The sequence below is a fragment of the Hyperolius riggenbachi genome, chromosome 4, assembly GCF_040937935.1.
Source record: "Hyperolius riggenbachi isolate aHypRig1 chromosome 4, aHypRig1.pri, whole genome shotgun sequence".
Lineage (NCBI taxonomy): Eukaryota > Metazoa > Chordata > Amphibia > Anura > Hyperoliidae > Hyperolius > Hyperolius riggenbachi.
This window is the reverse complement of record NC_090649.1, coordinates 377,151,773-377,172,788: the sequence shown is the minus strand read 5'-3', so window position 1 is coordinate 377,172,788 and position 21,016 is coordinate 377,151,773. Positions and strand designations below refer to the sequence as shown.

At 41.1% G+C, this 21,016-nt stretch overlaps 1 protein-coding gene across 4 annotated transcripts in view; it reads right to left on the bottom strand.

Moving 5' to 3' along the window:
- Nucleotides 1–21,016, bottom strand: part of KIF26B (kinesin family member 26B) — a 568,793-nt gene that overhangs the window by 308,538 nt on the left and 239,239 nt on the right. The window contains exon 1 of one of the 4 annotated variants that reach the window (XM_068232062.1): nucleotides 10,307–10,474. The exons of 2 other annotated variants lie outside the window; for them this stretch is intronic. The gene's annotated coding sequence lies outside the window, so the exon portion shown is untranslated. Of the gene's footprint in view, nucleotides 1–10,306; nucleotides 10,475–21,016 lie in introns of those variants that run through there. One more of the 4 variants, XM_068232063.1, reaches the window with a different exon arrangement.

The window sequence follows — 21,016 nt, the reverse complement described above, 5'->3', positions numbered from 1 at the left end:
AATGTCGCTGAATCCATCTTCCTGCATCGCGAGGTGAGTATGTAGCTTAAAGTGGATCCGAGATGAACTTTTACTCATTGCATAATTGTGGTCCTTTCCTATTGTTTATAGGGCATTCCTCAAGTCAAATACTTTTTTGTTTTAATACTCTAATTCCCTATAAACTAAGCAAGCCATGCCCACAGGTTTTCAGAGAGCCAAGGCACTTTCAGACAGTGGCAAGGGCTCATGGGAGCTCAGTCTGGGCAGGAGGAGGGGGAGGTATAACTAGCCAGAGATTTCAGAGGCAGAGGGGAGGAGGGAGGAGGAGGGGGGTTAGGTTTTTTTTGCTCAAGATGCAGATAAGCCTGCCTCTGTGTAATGTTTACAAACAACATGGCTGCTGTCATTGTATCACAGGAAGAAATAATCATATTCTATTAAAGCTGTTTGCAGCTAGATTTGCTGTGTAAACTATCTAAACTTTAGATAAGATATATATATATATATATATATATATATATATATATATATATATATATACTGTATATATACAAGTTACTTGTTATAGTTAGTTTTTCATCTCGGATCCGCTTTAAGATAGCTGTATGTATTGATATTTTGCATATGATGTAATGAGCTCCTAAGAGGACATGCTGAAGGGAAGGGCTACTGGGCTGTAATCACATGAGAAGTCCAAGGCTTGCAGAAACATTCATCTGCTCTTCCCTTTATAGGCAAACACTTTGGGTAACTAAAGTGTTATTCCCTATTCACTGTAGCCACTCGTTCAGGGGAATGTAAATTTTAGAATGTTTTGTGCAACTAAATGTGCATTATTTCCATGGCTGCAAATAAGTGATAATTAACATTTTCAATAGAAAAAATAGCTAATTAAAATGGAATGGTAATGTTCATTATTATATTACAAAATGGCTTATGTGGCATTAGTAAATGGAATAGAGATTTCTAAAGGAAAAAAGTTGTGCTTTAAAAGTCCTCTAATGTGTTAATAGCACTAGAATGGCCTTTGTATATGTATTCTATGTATTCTAGTGAATGACTCTACATCAGAATTGACATACTGTAAATTCCATTAATGCAAATTAAATTCTTTAGGTAACTATTAAATGTACTTCACAAAGCGTATATGTTTTCTTTCTTGTTTTTGTTCTTCTTTAGATACCTTCTGCCTCTGTCACCTCAAACAGTAAAAGTCAGACAAGGATTAGAGGATAAATCATGTGACAGGACTGCAGAGGCAAAAATGCCTTTTTTGTGTGAGTGCTGGAATGTGCTTATGACTGCATTCCCATTCCCATGTTTAAACTGGTTCCTAATCACAGTGCGGTTAGGCATGAAGGAAGGCAAGTACCCATAAAGTAAGCGTATCAACATCTTACCACACCTGTGAGAAGAACTAAAATTATCACTGACTACTAGAAAGAGAGACCCGTACAATTACATTTCATGAACACTGCAGCAGCTGCAAGCAAAGGAGCAGCAGAAATGACACACCAATGAATAAAACACCATACACCCATTGCTACACACCTTTCACAACAGATGATGTCATCCTTACAATATAGGCAAATGCATGCACACACTACACACAAATGCATACTTGTTAGAGGTGGCAATCTTGATATTGGCTTTCCATTCTCCTTCCCTAATGTCTCCAACTCCCACATTCACAAGGGCAGGGACCTCCTCCTAGTGTTTCTTATTCTGCTGTCATTTATCATATGAACATCATATGAATTGCTGAATATCCTGATTGTACAGAGTTTTGAACATCTCATGTGTCTATGTGCTTCATTATTTGTTTTGTACTATGTACAGCATAACGGAACATGTTGGCAATATATACATATATATATATATATATATATATATATATATATATATATAAAAATAAATAATAATAATGTATTTTCATGTATTCTTATTTAATTTACAGAACACCCCTAGTGGGCTGAGCACCTACCAGAGTCTTATATGTTTTGTTTCCTGTTCTGCTCCAACCAACCTTGGTGTGTCACTCTACACTGCTTCAACAAAAGCCAAACATGCAGACCTGTAAACACGGCCGTCAAACATTGTTTAGCAAACTTTTCTTAAACAGTGTTGTGCAATATCGCAAAAATAATAAAAAATAAACGTAAAATCGTTCACGTAAAAATCATTTGGTGGGCACGGGGTCTATAAATACCAGAGGTAGAAACTAAAACACAAACAGTCACAACAGTCACTGTGACCAAACATTACTGGCAAGAACAGAATGTCCTACAGGTCACAAAAAAGTGTACTGATTTGTTCCTTCGTCCATGCGCATCTCATACAGTGTCACACAGGATTACCCTGTGTCTTAATTCTGGACCACATTGATATCCAAGGTAAGACATGCCTGTTCTCTCCTCATCTCCTCATGTGTCATAATAACTGGCAGCCAAGACCATATGAGTGCAATGTGGGCTAAAACTGAGAGAAGTTCTGTGGAGGAGGCGGGGACGACGACGACACAATCAATCACCAGCCATTGCAAACATAAAACTGTGAGTTTACATAGTTTTCCAACCTCTAAGAAAAGCTGAAAAAAATGTGCAGTAATTAAAAAAGGAGGTTTGGTGATCTAACGATGTTTAATAATTGAAAATAATGATGCAATGAGTACAACTGGCAGATTTACCAAACAACTAATTACATGGTTGTAACATGAAGCTTGGCCTACAATTACCTTCACAGTACATGGTACTTACTGTAATGATAAACTTAAGTGAATGCACATACTGTATATGTAAACAATTATGCTCATCTCTGGTCCTCAAGGGCCACCAGCAGCGCACATCGTTCAGTACTCTTTACACAATCACATTAAGATGGTTAGAAGTGTTCTCTTCCACAAGGTGCTAATTAATGCAGCTGTGTGTTTGTCTTTTATTGGGAAAAAATATACAGTGCTGGAGACTTTCAAGGATGAAAGGCGAGCATCACTTTACAGGAGTTGTATGGCTCTCCAGTAGTACAGAAAATATTATTTTTATTATTACATTTGCAGTGGTGTCTTCTCAATTTAAATAATTCAGCCTTTAAATACTATTTGTGATGAGCTTAGCTTAAAATATTCTGAAACCATCTCAAATAATATACCTTATTGTGACAAAAAAAAACAAATAAAAAAAAGATATATTCTGACATTGCCCTTCTAACCTTGTTTGTGTTTTTTTATGTTTGTTATATTAGGATAAACTGTTGTCATATTAGCTAAGCAGTCATCATCATCTAATCAACATCATCTGTTTGCTTATACCTTCAACCATCAGAAAAATCAGTACTGTGTCTTATACTCTAATTTGCAGTATCACAGAGGACTCAACATCCGATCGCCGCTAAGAGACTGTTAGATTTACTCTGTACAGCACTGCGATCTAAGGCAGCACTGTACTGGGGACAGCCGTGTGACTCAACTGTCCCCCTGGGAGGCAGGAGAGCGAGCGTATCTCAAAGGCTGAAGCCTATGACAGCCGATCGCTGTCATAGGCTGGCTAGGGAAGGGAGGGAGGATGGGTAAAAAAAATAATTAAATACATGGGGAAATGTATTTAAAAAAATAAACACAAATATGTATTTAAAAATAAACAAACACTCCTGTTCCAATCAGAGCCCACCAACAGAAAGTTCTGTTGGTGGGCAGAAAAGGGGGGGGGGGAATCACTTGTGTGCTGAGTTGTGCGGTCCTGCAGCGAGGCTTTAAAGCTGCAGTGGCCCAAATTGAAAAAAATAGCCTGGTCACTAGGGGGGTGTAAGCCTACAGCCCTCAAGTGGTTAAAGTCACGTTACATTGAGTAAAATCAATCTGAAAGGATACGCACAAGGAATGGTTACTGCTAGGGCATCTGTATAGGCAGGTAGGGGGATACAGCACTCCACCAAGGGTGGACAGACTTATAGGTAATAGGACAAAACAGAGGCACCAGGAGGCACCAGGAAGAATCAAGTACACTAAACTAAAATACACTAAAAACAGTTTAAAAATGGGAGGCAGAGGTGGCTTTACCTCCTCATTGAAGACTCAAATTGTCTAATTCAGGCAACATTTTATTGTATACTCCACAAAAAAAAATGCAACGCGCTTCACAGGCATTTCACACGCTTCTTCAGGCAATTAACTGGAGTAAATGATTCGTTGGCTGAAGTGAATTCTAACGAAACTGAAGGAAATTTGGTTAACACTACTAGGCTGGTGCCTATGTCTCCTTGGATGAGCCAATTCCATGTACGTCTGAGATCAATGTGCAGTTACATGTAATCTGCAGGTGAAATGAGAAGTATCTTATACTCTATTACTCACACTTCCGTCATTATCTGAACTGGGTTTGCAGGAAATAGTCAACATCTCTGCACTTTATGTGCACAATTTCTCAGGGAACCCCCCCCCCCCCCAACAATATATATATATATATATATATATATATGTATATATATATGTATATATATATATATATATATATATATATATATGTATATGTATATATATATATATATATATATATATGTATATATATATATATATATATATATATATATATATGTATATATATATATATATATATATATATATATATGTATATATATATATATATATATATATATATATTAGTACTGTAGAATCATGTTTGAATCATACAGGTATACTACCTGTAAGTCAATATGTAATTACATACATCCAATTGATTTATTTGAGTAAGTTTTGCGGAATTGGTTCTAGAGCTAACAACAGTTACCCATGGTTACACAAAGCACACATAATGAAAATATTTTCTATGTTACAATATAATCCAGATAGAAATGATGTACAGTATTAATGTCAGGTTACATAATAGCTCAGCTGGATACATTACTATTGAAACAACAACACACTGAGCTTTATTCTTACAGGAGGTAATATGGCTAATATCCGTGAAATAGGATATTCTATTCATGTATATTTTATATTGTGTTTTCTCATTACTATTTAAATGCATCAGACTTGATACATGTTTACCAAGTTCTGATGTAAACTGTAAATTACATTTTACCCTATAGTAGGCATTATTAATCTGATAATTATTAATATTGTACCATCCAGTTTGGGATTAGTATGTCATAGGGATTCTCAGGGTTTCTTTCATTTTCAAAAACACACCCTAGATAGAGGAGGCACACTTGCAGAATAGCATGCACCCGAGTAGGCTTATTACCATCTTTGCATAGATCCTTCTGATCTCTGCTTTGTCAGACTATCTGCTTTGCTGTTGACCTCTGCTAGTCTGTGAACCCACCTAGATGCCAACCATTGCCGACTACCTGCTCTAGCTTTCTCTGCCTATCTGAGAATCCAGCTGACTAACCAAATAGACACTGACTGACACAACTCCTGCCTGCCTACTGTTGCCCTGAGTACTCTGTGAGTGCCCTTTACATTAACCCTTTTCAGATGTAAAACTCTAGTCTGCCCCCTTAGTTTTAACCACTTAACGACCGCCTAATGCCGATAGGCGTCGGCAGGTCGTTAGTGGTATAGCATGGAAACGGATCGAGCGGCCTTTCCATGCCAGTTCACGGAGGGTGTCTCTGTGAACAGTGTGCGAGCCGCCGATTGCGGCTCGCACGCGTAATGTAAACACGCGGGGAAGAAATCCCCGCTGTTTACATCATACGCCGCTGCTGCGCAGCAGCGCCATAAGGCAGATCGGCGATCCCGGCCTTTGATTGGCCGGGGATCGCCGGCATCTGATAGGCTAAAGCCTATCCTAGAATGCGCAGGGCATTACACAGCATGAGGGAGAGGGAGGTAAGGAGAGGGAGGGCGGAAATGGCTGCGGATGGGGGGTTTGAGGAGCATCCCCCGCTACTCAGTAATAGCAGGCGGCGATCAGATCCCCCCAGCAGGACATCCCCCTAGTGGGGAAAAAAGGGGGGGGAAGTCTGATCGCCTGGTCACAATCCTGATTGGTGCTACGGGCTGTAGAGCCCATGCAGCACCGATCATTAGAAAATCCCCTGGTCCTTAAGTGGTGTTAAACTCTTCCTATTGCCTTACCCTTCTTATCCAGGCAACTGAGGGTTCTTCCACAGTTTGTGTTTTGTTTTTTGCGCTTCTTCATAAAGCTGAAATGTATTAGAACTGACAGCATATGAAAATCAAAGTAAGTCAAAGGGCTGTTTTGGTCTAATGGGTTTTCTGTATGCTGGAAAGAAAACTTGTGCCTGTATGTTTTTTAGCAGGTCTATCCACATAAAACCTATTTTATAACAGCCACAACTGTGCATCTGTTCATGTGTGCAAATGTGTACCCTATGAAAATGCACATGCAAACATGGTTAAAAAAGTATAAAAAAAGCATTAAAATTAACCTCCAATTATCAATCAGCCCCTAATTGTAGCCAATAACCAAAACAAATACTCACCTTTAGGTATGATCAATGAGATGCAAATATTTCTGAGTTCATGCAGGATTATTTAAATTTGTGTGCAAATATGTGCAGCTTGAAAATGGACCATTCAATTTACACCTTGGTGGGACTTGATTTGTCCATTCTCAAGCTGCATATGTTTGCATAAAAATGTACATAATCCAGTATGAACGCAGAAATATTTGCATCTCCTTAATCAGTACTACTCACCTTCTGTCATATTCAGTGCTAAGCATTGTGTCTGAATAATAGCTGAACAACTGGCACCAAAATGGACCCCCTGCAGTAAAACATGCCATTTGGCTATGTAATGGCTCATTTGCTGATGCATGGCAGACTCCCATGCCCTAAAAATAGCTGATCTGATCAAGACTCATCTACCATTGGTCCAATTGAAAATGTACAAATACTTGAACAACAGTGATTTGTAATATTTAATTGTAATTAATTTCTTAATAAAAAAGACAATATCTTAACCTTGTATTGTATTACCAAAAAACAAAACAAAACAAAAAAAAACATTGGTGGGTTTTCTCCTAATTGTAGTCGACTTTTAATTTCGTCTTTGAAGCCTTCTGACAACCATATCAGTTTTAGTACATCTTCCTGCAGCATGATGAACAATCCAATGGTTAACCGTTAATTTATGTAACCCAGGTGATATCCATCTTTCACAGTAAAAGCTATAGGAAGCTGATCAATGCTAATGCTGCAGTGAGTGAACAATAAAGTTCTAAGATTCTTCTTGGATTGAAAGCCCATTCATTTAAAGCCACCCGTACTGTGCTAAGTGATGACAAGGCCCATGCCCCGAAAGAGTTCTTAGATAAATTATGTTTTCAAGCAATACATAAATATTCATAATAAAGAAATAGAAAGTAGCAAAGGAAATGTCCTCACAACAGATCTAACTAATAATTCTACCTCGTCATTTTGTATTCTGTTAACCTTGCCCTGCTAATGCAACTTAGCATTTGAATTTGAAGAAAACATAGACATCCAGGACATAAAAACTTCAATTATGACTGGCCAAAGGCAAGATCGGAATCCAATCTGTTTTGCAATAATTACATCCAGTTACCATTCAAAAAAAGTTTTTTAATTAATGAACTCCGTGAAAGCTTTATAAAATGTTAAAAGCAAATTTGGACCTTTTGAGACACATTACAGGTAGGAGAGGTATGTTTTGTAGGAGAAAAAGAGATGTGTGAGGTACAGGGAAAAGTAGTTTGAAGGAAAGCCAAAGTGAGGGACATATTTATTTCCTTTTGACAATGCATATAGCCTGGTCTTGCTGATCCACTGCCTCTAATACTTTTAACCAAAGACACTAAACAAGCATATGCAGATCAGACGTTTCAGACAAAATTAACTGCGTGCATGTTTTAGGTGAGTGAATCAGACACTACTGACCAGAAAGATCAGCAAGACTGCCAGGCAACCAGTATTGCTTAGAAGGAAATACATCTGGCAGCCTACACATGTCTCTCACCTTGGGTTCCCTTTAAAGAGGTGGGAAGCACTGAAATGAGTGAGGCATAAGGAGAAGATCTAAGTTATGAGGAGGCACAGAATGGGAAGAGGGCTGTTTGTTTGGTTATGACAGTGGGTGATGCTTCTCTCGATGTAAGCACTGGCCACTCTCCAGAGTCATGTTAGGGATGGTTCTGAATTTGTACAGTGCATCCATACATCACAGTGGTTGCACAGGTATAATCACAATGTGGTATACGTTGATGGTGAGCAGATGAAGTGCAGTGAGGGCCCTTTCACACCAGCTGCATTCCAGTGTGAGGGCCCTTTCACACTAGCTGCATTCCAGTGTGAGGACCCTTTCACACCAGCTGCATTCCATTTTGTTTTTGTATGGCTTGGTGTTACAACTGAAATTTTCTAAAAAGGCAATCGTAGTTCTGCTGCATTTTTCCTGCGCTTCAATTGAGACCAACATAGTAAAAAATTACAAAATTCGACATGCAAAACGCGTTTGTATCTATGATTGCATTTTGCAATTTTTGGTGTGAAAGAGCCCTTAGGTAGGTATAAGTAGCAAGCATTGCCTACACTGCTGACAGGGGCGTTCCTAGGATCCTAAGAGATCTGGGGCACTTTTAGGCACTCCAGTCGAAAGATGGGTGTAGCCATGCACTGGAATGTGGGTGTGATCATAGGTGGAGCTTCCTGTATCCGGCGGTCCCGGGTCCCGTAGTTTCGGCCAGTCGGCGACAGCACGCGGCCAATCGTCCGCATCACAGGGGCTCCCGGCATACCCGTATGCGTGCGGCTGCATAGTGCGCAGCCGCAAGCGTATGGGTATGGAGGGAGCCCCTGTGCATGCGGATAATTGTCTGCATCCGCCGGAAGTGACAGGACCCGGTACCGGCGATCCAGGAAGCGGAGGATGGCGGCGTGGGAGCGATGCAGGCTTATGGCGCTGGAAGAAGCCCCAGGTATGTATGAAATCTTATTCCTTTTTTTAACACTGGCGTCTCTGGTTCCCTTTAACAGCGGTCTAAGTAGGCCAGCTCAGCAAAATGTTGAATGGAGCCCTCCTCTTTATTAATACAAAATAAAAATGCAGCATATCACATAAATAGACAGTGTCACTTAAAGAGAACCCGAGGTGGGTTTTAAAAATCCTAATTGCACACAGAGGCTGGGTCTGCATTTAATACCCAGCCTCTGTTGCTATATTGTTCTCCCCCAGACCCCCCCCCCCCCCCGCGCTCTGCTTGCTCCCATAAATCAAACCGCCGTGCTAGCGACATGCAGTGTGTCGATAGCCGGCTGTTTACATGGCCACTGTCACTCTCACCGCTCCCCTCCTGTCGTAAGCTGTAATATTAACATATGCTTACATAGTTGTAACTGAAGAATGATTTTATTTCAATAATAAATGTGGGTTCAAACACACTTTAATGAAGTTTGAGACACAGAGTGTACTAAGGTCAGCAGCATGTTATTAAAAGTGAAAATGCACTGTCACTGAAAAGTGTTACAAATGTACAGTATATGAGTGCTCCAAATAAAAAAAAACAATCTGTAATTAAATGTTGTTAAAAGTGTCTTTTCATTTCAGTTTGCAGTAAGGTCTGAATTGTTAAAAATGACTGAAATAGCTTTTTTGCAAGTGTGTAATTTGTTCTTTTTGTGGAATACGGGCTAACTAGCAATTAGTAATCAACTGCACAGAATAGGAGCTCATCAGTCATGTTTCACACCTGGACTAATCCAAAGATTGACAGCAAATGTAAACACACCCATATCCCGGCTTCTGGAAAGAATACAGAGGTGTAACTGAGCTTTACATGTTAATGTTTTGTATGCTTTCACAATCCCAAAAATGTATTGAGATAAACTAATACAACTGCCTTGTCATCAGCAGTGGAGTTTCACATTAAGCCAAAAGCTTCAGAAGTATGTCAGCGAAGCAGCTAGATAAGATAGTTTTCTAATACAAAATGTATGCATATGCTAATCAAAACTTGCTTGCTGCACCATAACTTTGCAGATGGAGAAGGGGAGACACTGTTACTAAGCACCAGGAAAATGTATAGGGGAGGTAGGGGGCACTGCCACTAAACACCAGTGAAATCTATAAAAGGGGGACATTGCCACTAGACAAATCTATAGAGGAAGGAGGGGGGGGGGGCACTGCCACTAGGAAAATCGATAGGGGAGGGAGTGGGAACCACTAGGGAATGCTGTATAGGGAAGAGGGGGCACCAAGGAATGCTTTATAGGGGATAGGGGATCTAACTATCCTCCCCACCACCAAATCTTAAAAAGTGCACTTCTTACATGTATGGTTTGGGGGCCCAGATATGTCACCGTGCCTAGGGCCCTGCTTGGTCTTAACATCTATGTTTACCTGTATTTATGGAATAAAATTATAATTTATGTTGCAAAGGTTGAGCCTGCATTGTTTTTAAGCAGCTATGGACTTGTAGATGGCGCTCCTCATTGTATTGCTGTAAGCTCCCATAAACTTAATATATGGACAATTATTGGTGACCTGTGGACTGCTACATTGCTTGGTTTGTCAGTTACAGCCAACTGAGCAGCAGCTAGTGACCTACATTTGCTGGCACTGCTTTCACTCAATAAAGTCAATGAAGAGTTGCATATTTTTTTATATATTTCTCCCTATTTGTCAGGTTTCTACAACATATTCAGGAAGCAGAAATGTAAGCTCTTACCAGAGTGTAATTACTGTAGAGACACTGCAAATCACACACACATACAAATGCCACCCTACCTAGCTCCAGCGCTTTAAATAGGATTATTTTAATGACGGTTTCTGTGCAACAGAAATACTAGCAATCCAAAGAGATTGCATGTATTTTAAAACAAATCATGCAGAGAACACTGCAGGCATCCTAGGCATTATCTTCTTTATGTCCTGCTGGCTGGAAGGCTTTTGTTGAGATAAATAACTTGGGAGGAATACGTTTCCTAATTTCTAGGATTCAGCAAACCCATTATTAAGTCGCCAGGTCTCTCTGCAAGTAAATTTTCAAAACAGAAATCCTTACTTGGTCTATCTCAAAAACTAGTATCGCCTACAACAAATCAAACTATGTACTCTGCATAGGACAACGTGACTTATTATATTATTTAAATGTGTTAAATAATCGTTAAACAAAAGAGTTACCTCTAATAAACTATAGGAATGTTGGATATCAATTATTTCTTAGATTTTACCTGCACTACAATGTGTTGCATTGAAAAGATATGCCATATCTGATTGTCCTTAAAATGTCATCTCGAATAACATTATTTTGAAAAAATGGAAACTAAATGAAATAAATACTAACAAATAATATGTTTAAGTTTAAGGGGTAGTATGTTTATTCTGACCGTCAACAAATTAATTGTATTCCATAAGTATACAAATAGCATACACTGCCCCAATGGGCACTACAATTGCTAGAGATTTGTACTCTTTAATACCAAGCTGACGTTTTACAAAGCACCTCACAGAGCACTCAGTATAATTTGTGTCACCAACTGTCCCCTAAAGGAGCTTGCAATCTAATATACAAGACACTATCTGCATGTAGTTTGTATGTTCTGCACACAACTCCTCTGGGCACTTCTGTTTCTTCCTACACACCAAAAACATACAAGTAAGTTAATTAGTCCCCCCCCAATTGGCCATAGTCTGTGGTAGGGATATACAATTATATTAGGAATCAGATTGTGAGCTCTTCTGAAGATAGTTAGTGACATGACTATGCACTGTGCAAAAGCAATGTAGAGGAGGTCAGTGCTATATAAATACACAATTATAATCCCTAACATAATCATAATCTGGAATTTCTACAATAGTGTAGATCCAAGTTTATAGCATGCCAATTATACAGAGGCTTCAGATCTAGCTTTAATTACAGAGACATGGTTGGATCAGAACTCAGGACCCACTCTTGCGGCTGCGGTACCAGACAATTACTCAGTTTTACACTGTGAATGGCAAAACCGCAAGGGAGGAGGATTAGCTTTGTGCTTCAAATCCAGTTTGAATATTAAACCCCTTGCTGTAGCCCCCACCCACTCTTTTGAATGTCTGGCAGCCGAACTCTCGCTGAGAAAAAAATAAACATACTGCTTGTCTACCGACCCCCTAATGGTGGCTCAGCTTTTCTCAAGGAAATAGCAGAACTCGTATCTTGCATAACACTGAAACACCCTAGGTGGATAATTCTGGGAGACTTTAACGCATAGGTCGATACACACTCTTCCCAATTTGGAACTAAGCTACTTCTCTCCATGAATGAACTGGGCTTCTCTCAAGCCATCAACCTCCCTACCCACAAAAAAGGACACATGCTGGACCTCATTTTCCATTCAGAACTCCTAATATCCAATGTGGAAACTGATCCAGTAGTTTGGTCAGACCACCACACTGTCCACTTCTCCTTTACAGCACCGGCTACAAAACACCAAGTGAAAGAACTAATAAAATATCGTTCCTTGAAAGGTTTGACACCCCAACACCTGCAGCACAGCCTCAATCTAGGCGGACTGACAGATCACAACTTAGGCCTTGAACCCATGGTCCTTAAATATAACCACAATGTCTCAGCCGCTTTTGACGCCATAGCTCCATTAAAGATAAAACGTTCCGCACCATTACATCACGCTCGCTGGTTTGACAACTCTATAAAGGAACTAAAGAAACAGGGATGCAGACTGGAACGAAGGTGGCGCAAACACCAGTCCCCTGATGACAAACTTTCCCTAACTGCTCACCTGAAAAAATATCAAACGGCGATTAACAAAAAGAAGTCCTTATTCCTGTCTCACGAAACTGCAAATGCAGCCATCAGACCTGTCCAACTATTCCGCAAGGTTGACAGTCTCTGCAATCCATCTTGCAGGAAATCCAGCATCAGACCTTCACAGGAACTGTGCGAAAAATGTGCCTACTTCTTCTCAGACAAAGTCTCCTCCATACGATCTGCCATTCAATTCACAGCCCAAGAAACCCATGCAGAGCCATATAACAGGTGCAAAAATAGATTACCACCATGGTCTGAAGTAATCACTGAAAAAGACATCTTGGACATCCTCTCAAACCTTCGCCAGACTACCTGCGATCTGGACCCTGGCCCCACTAAGTTCATGTTGAAATGCCCTGAACTTTTTACACCGGCATGCCACAAAATAGTCAACGGTTCCTTACAAGAAGGGTGGTTTCCCTCTACTCTGAAAGAAGCAATCGTCAGGCCAATACTCAAGAAACCATCCTTAGACCCAGATGCTCTAAACAGCTACAGACCTGTCTCTAACCTCCCCTTTCTGGGAAAAGTTATTGAAAAGGCTGTCTACCTCCAACTTGAAGACAGGCTCCCCAGAAACAACATCCTTGACCCTCTTCAATCTGGCTTCAGAAAATATCACAGCTGTGAAGCAGCCCTCACCCAGATTTGCAATGATCTGCTCATTGCAAGAGACAAGGGTCAATGTTCCATCCTGATTTTGCTCGACCTCTCAGTGGCTTTTGACACAGTCGATCATGAAATCTTGCTCAACAGGCTACAAGAGTACTGTGGCATAGATGGCATTGTTCTCCAGTGGTTCAACTGGCAGAACACAAAGGGTTGCCTTAGGGCCCTTCCTCTCCAACCCTGTACCACTAAAATACGGTGTACCTCAGGGCGCAATATTATCCCCTTTACTTTTCACCATATACATGCTGCCACTTGGAGAAATCTTACAAAAACATGGCCTGACATATCATTGCTATGCTGATGACACCCAGCTATATTTGTCATTCAAACCTGGCATCACAGACCCTACTCCACAAATAAACTCATGCTTAGCTGAGCTTCAGGAGTGGATGAATATGAATTGGCTAAAACTTAATGCTGACAAAACTGAGGTTCTTGTTATCGAGGGCCAGGGCTCAACAGCAAAGCAGCCCCAGTCTCAACCAACACCACTAAGGATAGGGAGCTCAGACCTGAAAAACTCAGACTGTGTGCGCAGCCTGGGAGTACTGATTGATAGGAAATCAAATCAAATCTCAGCTGTCGTGAAACATTCCTTCTTTCATCTAAGGAATATTGCAAAGATTAAACACCTAATTCCTTCAGAGGATCTTCCAACCCTAGTCCATGCCTTCGTCACATCAAGGTTAGATTACTGCAACACCCTCTACACAGGCCTGCATAAGAAAGACTTACGCCGCCTGCAATTAGTACAGAATGCCGCCGCAAGGCTGTTAACGAGCCAACCCCGCCATTGCCACATAACACCAACCCTGAGCTCACTCCACTGGCTACCGATAAAATGAAGAATTCTGTTTAAGATTGGCTTACTGACATTCAAATCCTTGCACAATCTGGGCCCTGGATACCTGAAGGACTTGTTGCAACTGCATCACACCCCCCACAATCTTAGATCAAAAGGATGCAACACCATGGTCACCCCCAGAGTCCACCTCAAAACCTTTGGAGACAGAGCCTTTTGTCATGCTGCCCTTACACTTTGGAACTCCCTGCCACACCCAATTAGGACAGCTCCATCCCTGGAAGCATTTAAGTCTAAACTGAAAACCTACCTCTTTAGTCTGGCACTCATGAACATCTGACTATCTCCTCTGTAACACAACCCAGCCTGCAACCTTGTATTAATCTGAGACACAACTATGCGCTTTGAGTCCTATGGGAGAAAAGCGCTTTACAAATGTTATTGTATTATATTGTATTGTATAGTATTTCCAGTATGCATTTGAGATGAGCAGCAGCAGAGTACCAGTGAAAGCCTACGCAGGAATGGAAGAACATACAAACTAAACAGTGTCCTCAATGGAAATAGAAAATGGGACTCACATTCTTACTTTGATCAAAAATATACCTCTTTTTGCCATACGTGAAAACCATTACTCAAGAGTTTCTATTTCCTGCCTAAGCTCAAAACGCAGGAAATAGCTTTGTTTGTCTAACATCTCTACAATTATGCACGTACCCAATCCTACAGGGACACGGCATATTACAGTAATTCCTGTGGTATGAATTAATTGATAAAGTTGACTTTTACTTACCTGGGGCTTCTTATAGCCTCCCCCTGTATTGTTTAAAGTCCCACAGTGTCCTCCAGATCCCCTCTCTTGAACTGCTGTCAGCCTCTAAAAGATTACCATCTATTCTAGTTATGGGCTACTGCAAATGCGTGGTCCTGTTTGCGCACCTTCCCAATCACACTCCTGTAGCCTGGAGCATTCTGTGCATACGTAAATCCTGAAGACTTGCAACTGCACATGTGCAGAAAACATGATCGAGGAATGCATGGACAGGACCATCATGAACAGTAGTCCATAACTAGAACAGTTGGCTATCTTTCCAAGGCACAACAGAAGGGACCCAGAGGATACTAAGGGACCTCAAAGACTACGGGGAGGCTGGAAGAAACTCCATTTAAGTAAAAGTAAACTTTATCCATTCATTCACACCACATGAATTACTGTAATATGGCGTGTTACTGTAAACTTTTACCCCCCCCCCCCCCCGTGTATCTTTTAATTCAACCACATTTATTTATAATGTGGCATATCCGTGGAGGGTTGGCTTTGTGAATAATTGTATCAGAAGCTCAGCTACATACTTGAGTCGCTCATCTTTTTGATGCTTCTGTAATGTCACCCAGTCCTATACATTTTGATGAAAAACAAAAGACGGCGATCTTTCTATGGAGCCCTAGGTAAGTAAAAGTAAATGTTTTCCCCCACATCAGGTTTCCTTTAAGGAAAGTTTCACACAGGGGTGTTGTGCATGCGCAGTATGGAAGTGCTTTTCTTCGGAACTACTCAGAGATGCAAGTAGCTCCGAAGGCAGCCCAAGGAGTACCGAAGAGCTATTCAACCTAGCAAGAACAATGGGGACGGCGCAGAAAATATGTGGCAGGCAAAGGACTGGGAAGGCTCTATGGGTTCTAGAGTATACTCAATCAAGGTTCCAATTAAAGTTAAATGTTATCGGTATTTATATGGTATGTACAATTAGAAATTAATAATTGAAAGGACACATTCAAACAAGTAAAAAGAAAAAAAATCCACTTACCTGGGGTTTCCTCCAGCTCCTGCCAGCTGCCCTGTGCCCTCGCTGCAGCTCCGCTCACCGCCAGTGGCCCGTGGTCCCCTATGGCGCAGGATATCCGACTATACTGTGCAGGCGCAGTAGTTCTAGGCCTGCGCAGTACAGTCTGGATGACGTCAGCACGACCAGTGAGCCGCATGCTGAAGCGCAGGAGAAGCCGACCTGGGAGCCGACCTGCGAGGTCGGCATCTGCACCGGAGGGGACTGGGAACCACCGGAGCTGCGGCGAGGGCACAGGACGGCTGCCAGGGGCTGGAGGAAGCCCCAGGTAAGTGGATTTTTTTTAAAGTGCTTGAACCTTCCCTTTAAATACAAAACAAAGAACTGTGTAGTCACCATTCATCCAAACCTTCTTACTTCTCCTAAAACTTAAATCCCAGGATTCATCCTTGCCTCTAACCCAGCCTATGTCCCACCAAAATTACTGATAGCCCTCAAAAATAGATCTGCAGCCCAATTGTGAGCACACATTAATCAAATAAAATACACACATAAATCAAATATGCACTTACATACAATAGCACACACAACACACACATAGAGAGACCACTAAAAAAGAGACATTTTGAATACAACTGAAGAAAAGAGATTGGGTAACATAAGGGTTATATTTTACAAGATATTCTAAAATGTAATATACTAATGTAAATGCAATTATGCCTTTCTACCTAATTTTATTTCACTGTGCATCCTAATTTGTTTTTGCTTCACCTGAAAAATTAATTTGCATTGCAAATAGAAAATGGTATGAAAAAACAAACCTTGTTTAATGTTCTGGAGTGTATTCAGATTTAAAAGCTTTGTCCAAGAAAGCGGTTTAGAAAAAAAATACATAAGCCAAGTAATTTGAAACCAGAGGGAAAAAAGCCAATGAACGTGCACAGCATAATTCAGGTCTGGTCAAGCGGAGGGTGCCGGCCAGCTGGGTTAATTGATTTACAATAGATGTTAAATAAATGGCTTACAATGAATTATACTAAGGCCTCTTTCATGCGGGAAGCTGAACAGATGACATCTCAGGCAGTTTAGTCTCCTATCTGCTGGCCACCGAACCTGTAATTTCATGCAGCTGAATGGCAGAGTTTGTAACCCCAACTGCTAGCACACGGAGTAGTTAACTAACTATAAAAAAAATAAAAATCATAACACACCAGAGTGGCCACACCCTCTTTCAGATGCGACTCCGTGAGGTGGACACCTCTGAGACACCGTTGAGCTCTCGCAAGTGCATGGTCAGTGCACAGGAGCAGCTGACAGGTGTCAAATTCATTGCCTACAGGGTAAGGACATGCTTGTGGCCATGAAAAAACAGCAGCATTTTCCTGTGGCCGCATCTTCATTCTTGGCCAACAGCCAGCTGACTATAGGCAATAGGGAATCACATGCGTTGTGCAATAAAAAGCACCAGTGTCTGCATTTTTTCCACACTGCGGAAAACAGCACATTGCTCCCAGTGCACTGTGATTGTGCAATGGGAATCATTATGAGCATTTTTTAATATTTAGCAGGTGTGACCCTAGCCTCAGGCTCACATGTGAAAGACTCCCAGTAACATGCAAACTTCTTATCACCTGAAATTGCTCAGAATTTACCAGCAAATTCAATTGCCAGCTTCACATGAGCTATGTCAGAGCATAACAGCATAAGGCCAGAAACCCACTAGGAGCGATTTCTAATCGCTAGTGATTTGAAAAAGCTCTTGCTAATGCAATGCTATGGGGGATTTATATAAAATCTACTTATTTATTATTACGAATGGTCCAGATATCTGGGGGCCCCCTTATTAAAGGAAACCTTAGATGGGGCCACATAAAAAAATCAAAAATCATACATACCTGGGGCTTCCTCCAGCCCCCTGCAGTCTGATCGCTCCCATGCCGTCCTCTTCTGACTCCCCATTCACCACCAATTGGCCATGGAAAGTCCTCCGGTCCGGGGCCAACAGCACATGTGCGGCAATGCACGTCCCCGGGAGCGCTCTGCACCTACACAGTACTACTGCACAGAACGCTACCGGCGACGGGAGTGAGATGGGGGACTGTGCTGGCACCGACTGGCTCCAACTGCAGGATTTTTAGGGGCCAGTTGCAGGGGCATCTCAGGTGCACTTTAAAGGGGGCTCCAAGATTCCAACATAAGCCTCCCCAGGTCCTATGCACCCCCTCCTCCTTCTGGGCACCAGAGGTAGGAAAGAGCACATTGTCCATAAGAGGAGGCTTTGGCTCTGTGTTGCTTTGTGTTTTTTTTTAACATAATCAACTTTTATTGAACGAAAGGCAGTACAACAGGATATCACATCAGACAGTAGGTATTCAGCAACCCACGCAGGGGTATATGTCAGCAAACAGTCCGCAGGATAAACAGAACGTTAGAAAACTTTGAAGCCTTTCATCATGAGGATCACAGCCTTCAGAGCAGTTCAGTATCAAGAGTCCTTCAGCTTAATGAGCCAAGTCACTAATCTGAATGGATAGATTCCACATAAAACTATTCATAGCAAGATAACCAATGTTTCAAAACCAAAGAAAAACAAGTAAAGAAAAGGAAAAAAGAAAACAAACATATAAATATATATGACGATATCATAAATTACAACTCCCATATTCATAGTTCAAGCATATGTGTTGCTGTGTGTTTACTGGACAATGTGAATATTTACAGTGACAATTAAAGTGAACCTCCGGACTAAAAATCGACTCAGCAGCACTGAAAAGGCCTGGTGTTTCTTTAACAGTTTCACAGCATCAGAACTTTGTTTCTCTTATCCAAGCCTCATTTTTAGCTGCACAGAAGAAAATTGCCCGGGCTTTTTTCCCCTGATGCTGTGCAAAGCATGCTGGGATTTCTGATGTTGTTGCTCTCGTTCTGCTGTTTTGGTGCAAATTTTTTTTTTTTACATTTTGAATTTAACATTTGAAGCCTAGCGTGTGCAGCTGGGGGGAGGGGGGGGGGGGGGGGTAATCAAGACACAGGACAGTTGGAACTGTGTCTCCTGCTCCTTGTCACCTCTTTTCAACCAAAAAGATGGCTGGCCCCATGACAAAGATGGCAGCCCCCATGAATCACAAACATTTGCCTGTTCTTTTAAAACAGGGTGGGTAAGAGATTATATTACCTATCTATTCTAATTAACATAACTAATGTAACTTAATGACAGTATGTTTGTTTAGGCTGAAGTTCCCCTTTAACCACAATTTTAATGTACTGTGTAGTTCACTCTATGTGACGCATCACACTCCTAACGTTCGACTTTTCACCCCGATTGTCCTGCGATCCTATCTCAATGCAATGTGTAAACTAGTGTGAAAGTGGCCTTAATCAACAGACTTTCACTAGAAAATCATTTTCTTCTTTTGTTATCACTTTTGGTTTATGGATTGAACAATATCTTTATATTTTCTACTATCCATTAGTTTCAATTCAGTTAACCGTACATTATCTAATTACGAAGGTATAATCTTCACACAATACTGAAACTCAGTACATTGTCCAATCAGCCATCTTGTATAGATGTATTTTGTTAATTGTACCTTACAGGTGATTAGGTCTTCAAGGGTGTAGTTCGCAATTTGTAACTATGCTTCCAATCACTTCATCTGCATTAAGCTAATGTAGGACATCTTTTTGTCAAAAGTAAGTGATGTTTATTACTTGAGAACACTGGTTTCAAGACCACTTTGCTAACAAAATAATTATATGGCCTTTTACAAAAAAGCACATGCTTCATAAACCCTTGGCCCTCTCATGGGTATATGGTAGCTTCCAATCCATTATGCAGAAAACACTATATTCACTCACATTTTATATTCACGCACCATATGATTAGTTATTCAGACTTAAATTATTACATTATTACTATTCATCTGTAAAGTAAACAATTCCTTGAAAAAAAAAATACAGTGTTGCAATAGATTGCCTTATTCTAACTCGCTGCATGCAGGCTTTGTATTAAAGTCTATGTCCAGTCTCCATTGCAGTTCACACTTATTGTAACACAGGCATTTTGCAATGGACCACTGTGAATCCAGCCTTAAAGTGAACCTTAAGCCAGAAAAAAAAAATGAGTTTTACTCACCTGGGGCTTCTACCAGTCCCTTGCAGCAGTCCTGTGCCCTCGTAGTCACTCACTGCTGCTCCAGTCTCCCGCCGCCAGCTAGTGTCGTTTTTGCCGACAGGCCCGTCAGGACTGGCCACACATATATTTTTCTGCATTCCCGACTGTAATTAGCGCTATTGCGGACCGCAATGCGTACAAAGATTCGCGTTGCTGCATTACCTATGCGTAGATATGCGGCAACACGCATTTTTGTACGCGTTGCGGTCCGCAATAGCATTAATTACAGTCGGGAATGCGGAAAAAGATACGCATGGCCAGTTCTGATGGGCCTGTCGGCAAAAACAAAACTATCTGGCAGCGGGAGACCAGAGGATTAGTGAGTGGCTGCGAGGGCACAGGACTGCTGCAGGGGGCTGGTAGAAGCCCCAGGTGAGTAAAACTCGTTTTTTTTTTCTGGCTTAAGGTTCACTTTAAGCATAATAATTTGATGTGTAGTACTATAAATTAAACAAAAAGAGTGTTACTAATAATACCTAGTGGAGATTAGAGAGCAGTCTAATGATATACTAACATGCAAATCTCTACTGATATGGGAATGAAAGCTTCACTTGCTAATTAAACTTAACCAGGCCATACACATCAATTTCTCCTGTCGATATGCAGCCAACTCAATTGCTCTGACAAAAATTGTTGAGAAAGCAGGGCAGCAATCGATCAATCAAGCAATTCCTGGCTGAAATAGGTTGATTGGGTCGATCGGTCCGGGCAGAAAAATTAGGTTGATCGGGGCGGATTGGGAGCGCGTCGCTGGCGCCTGGCGGCATTCGTTTCGGTGCCCGATGAAGGGTACTCTCCCGGTTTTGCCACCAGGCCTGGTGACTGCTTCTCCCTGGCGTCTTCTTCACTTCTGTGGTCTCAGATGCCT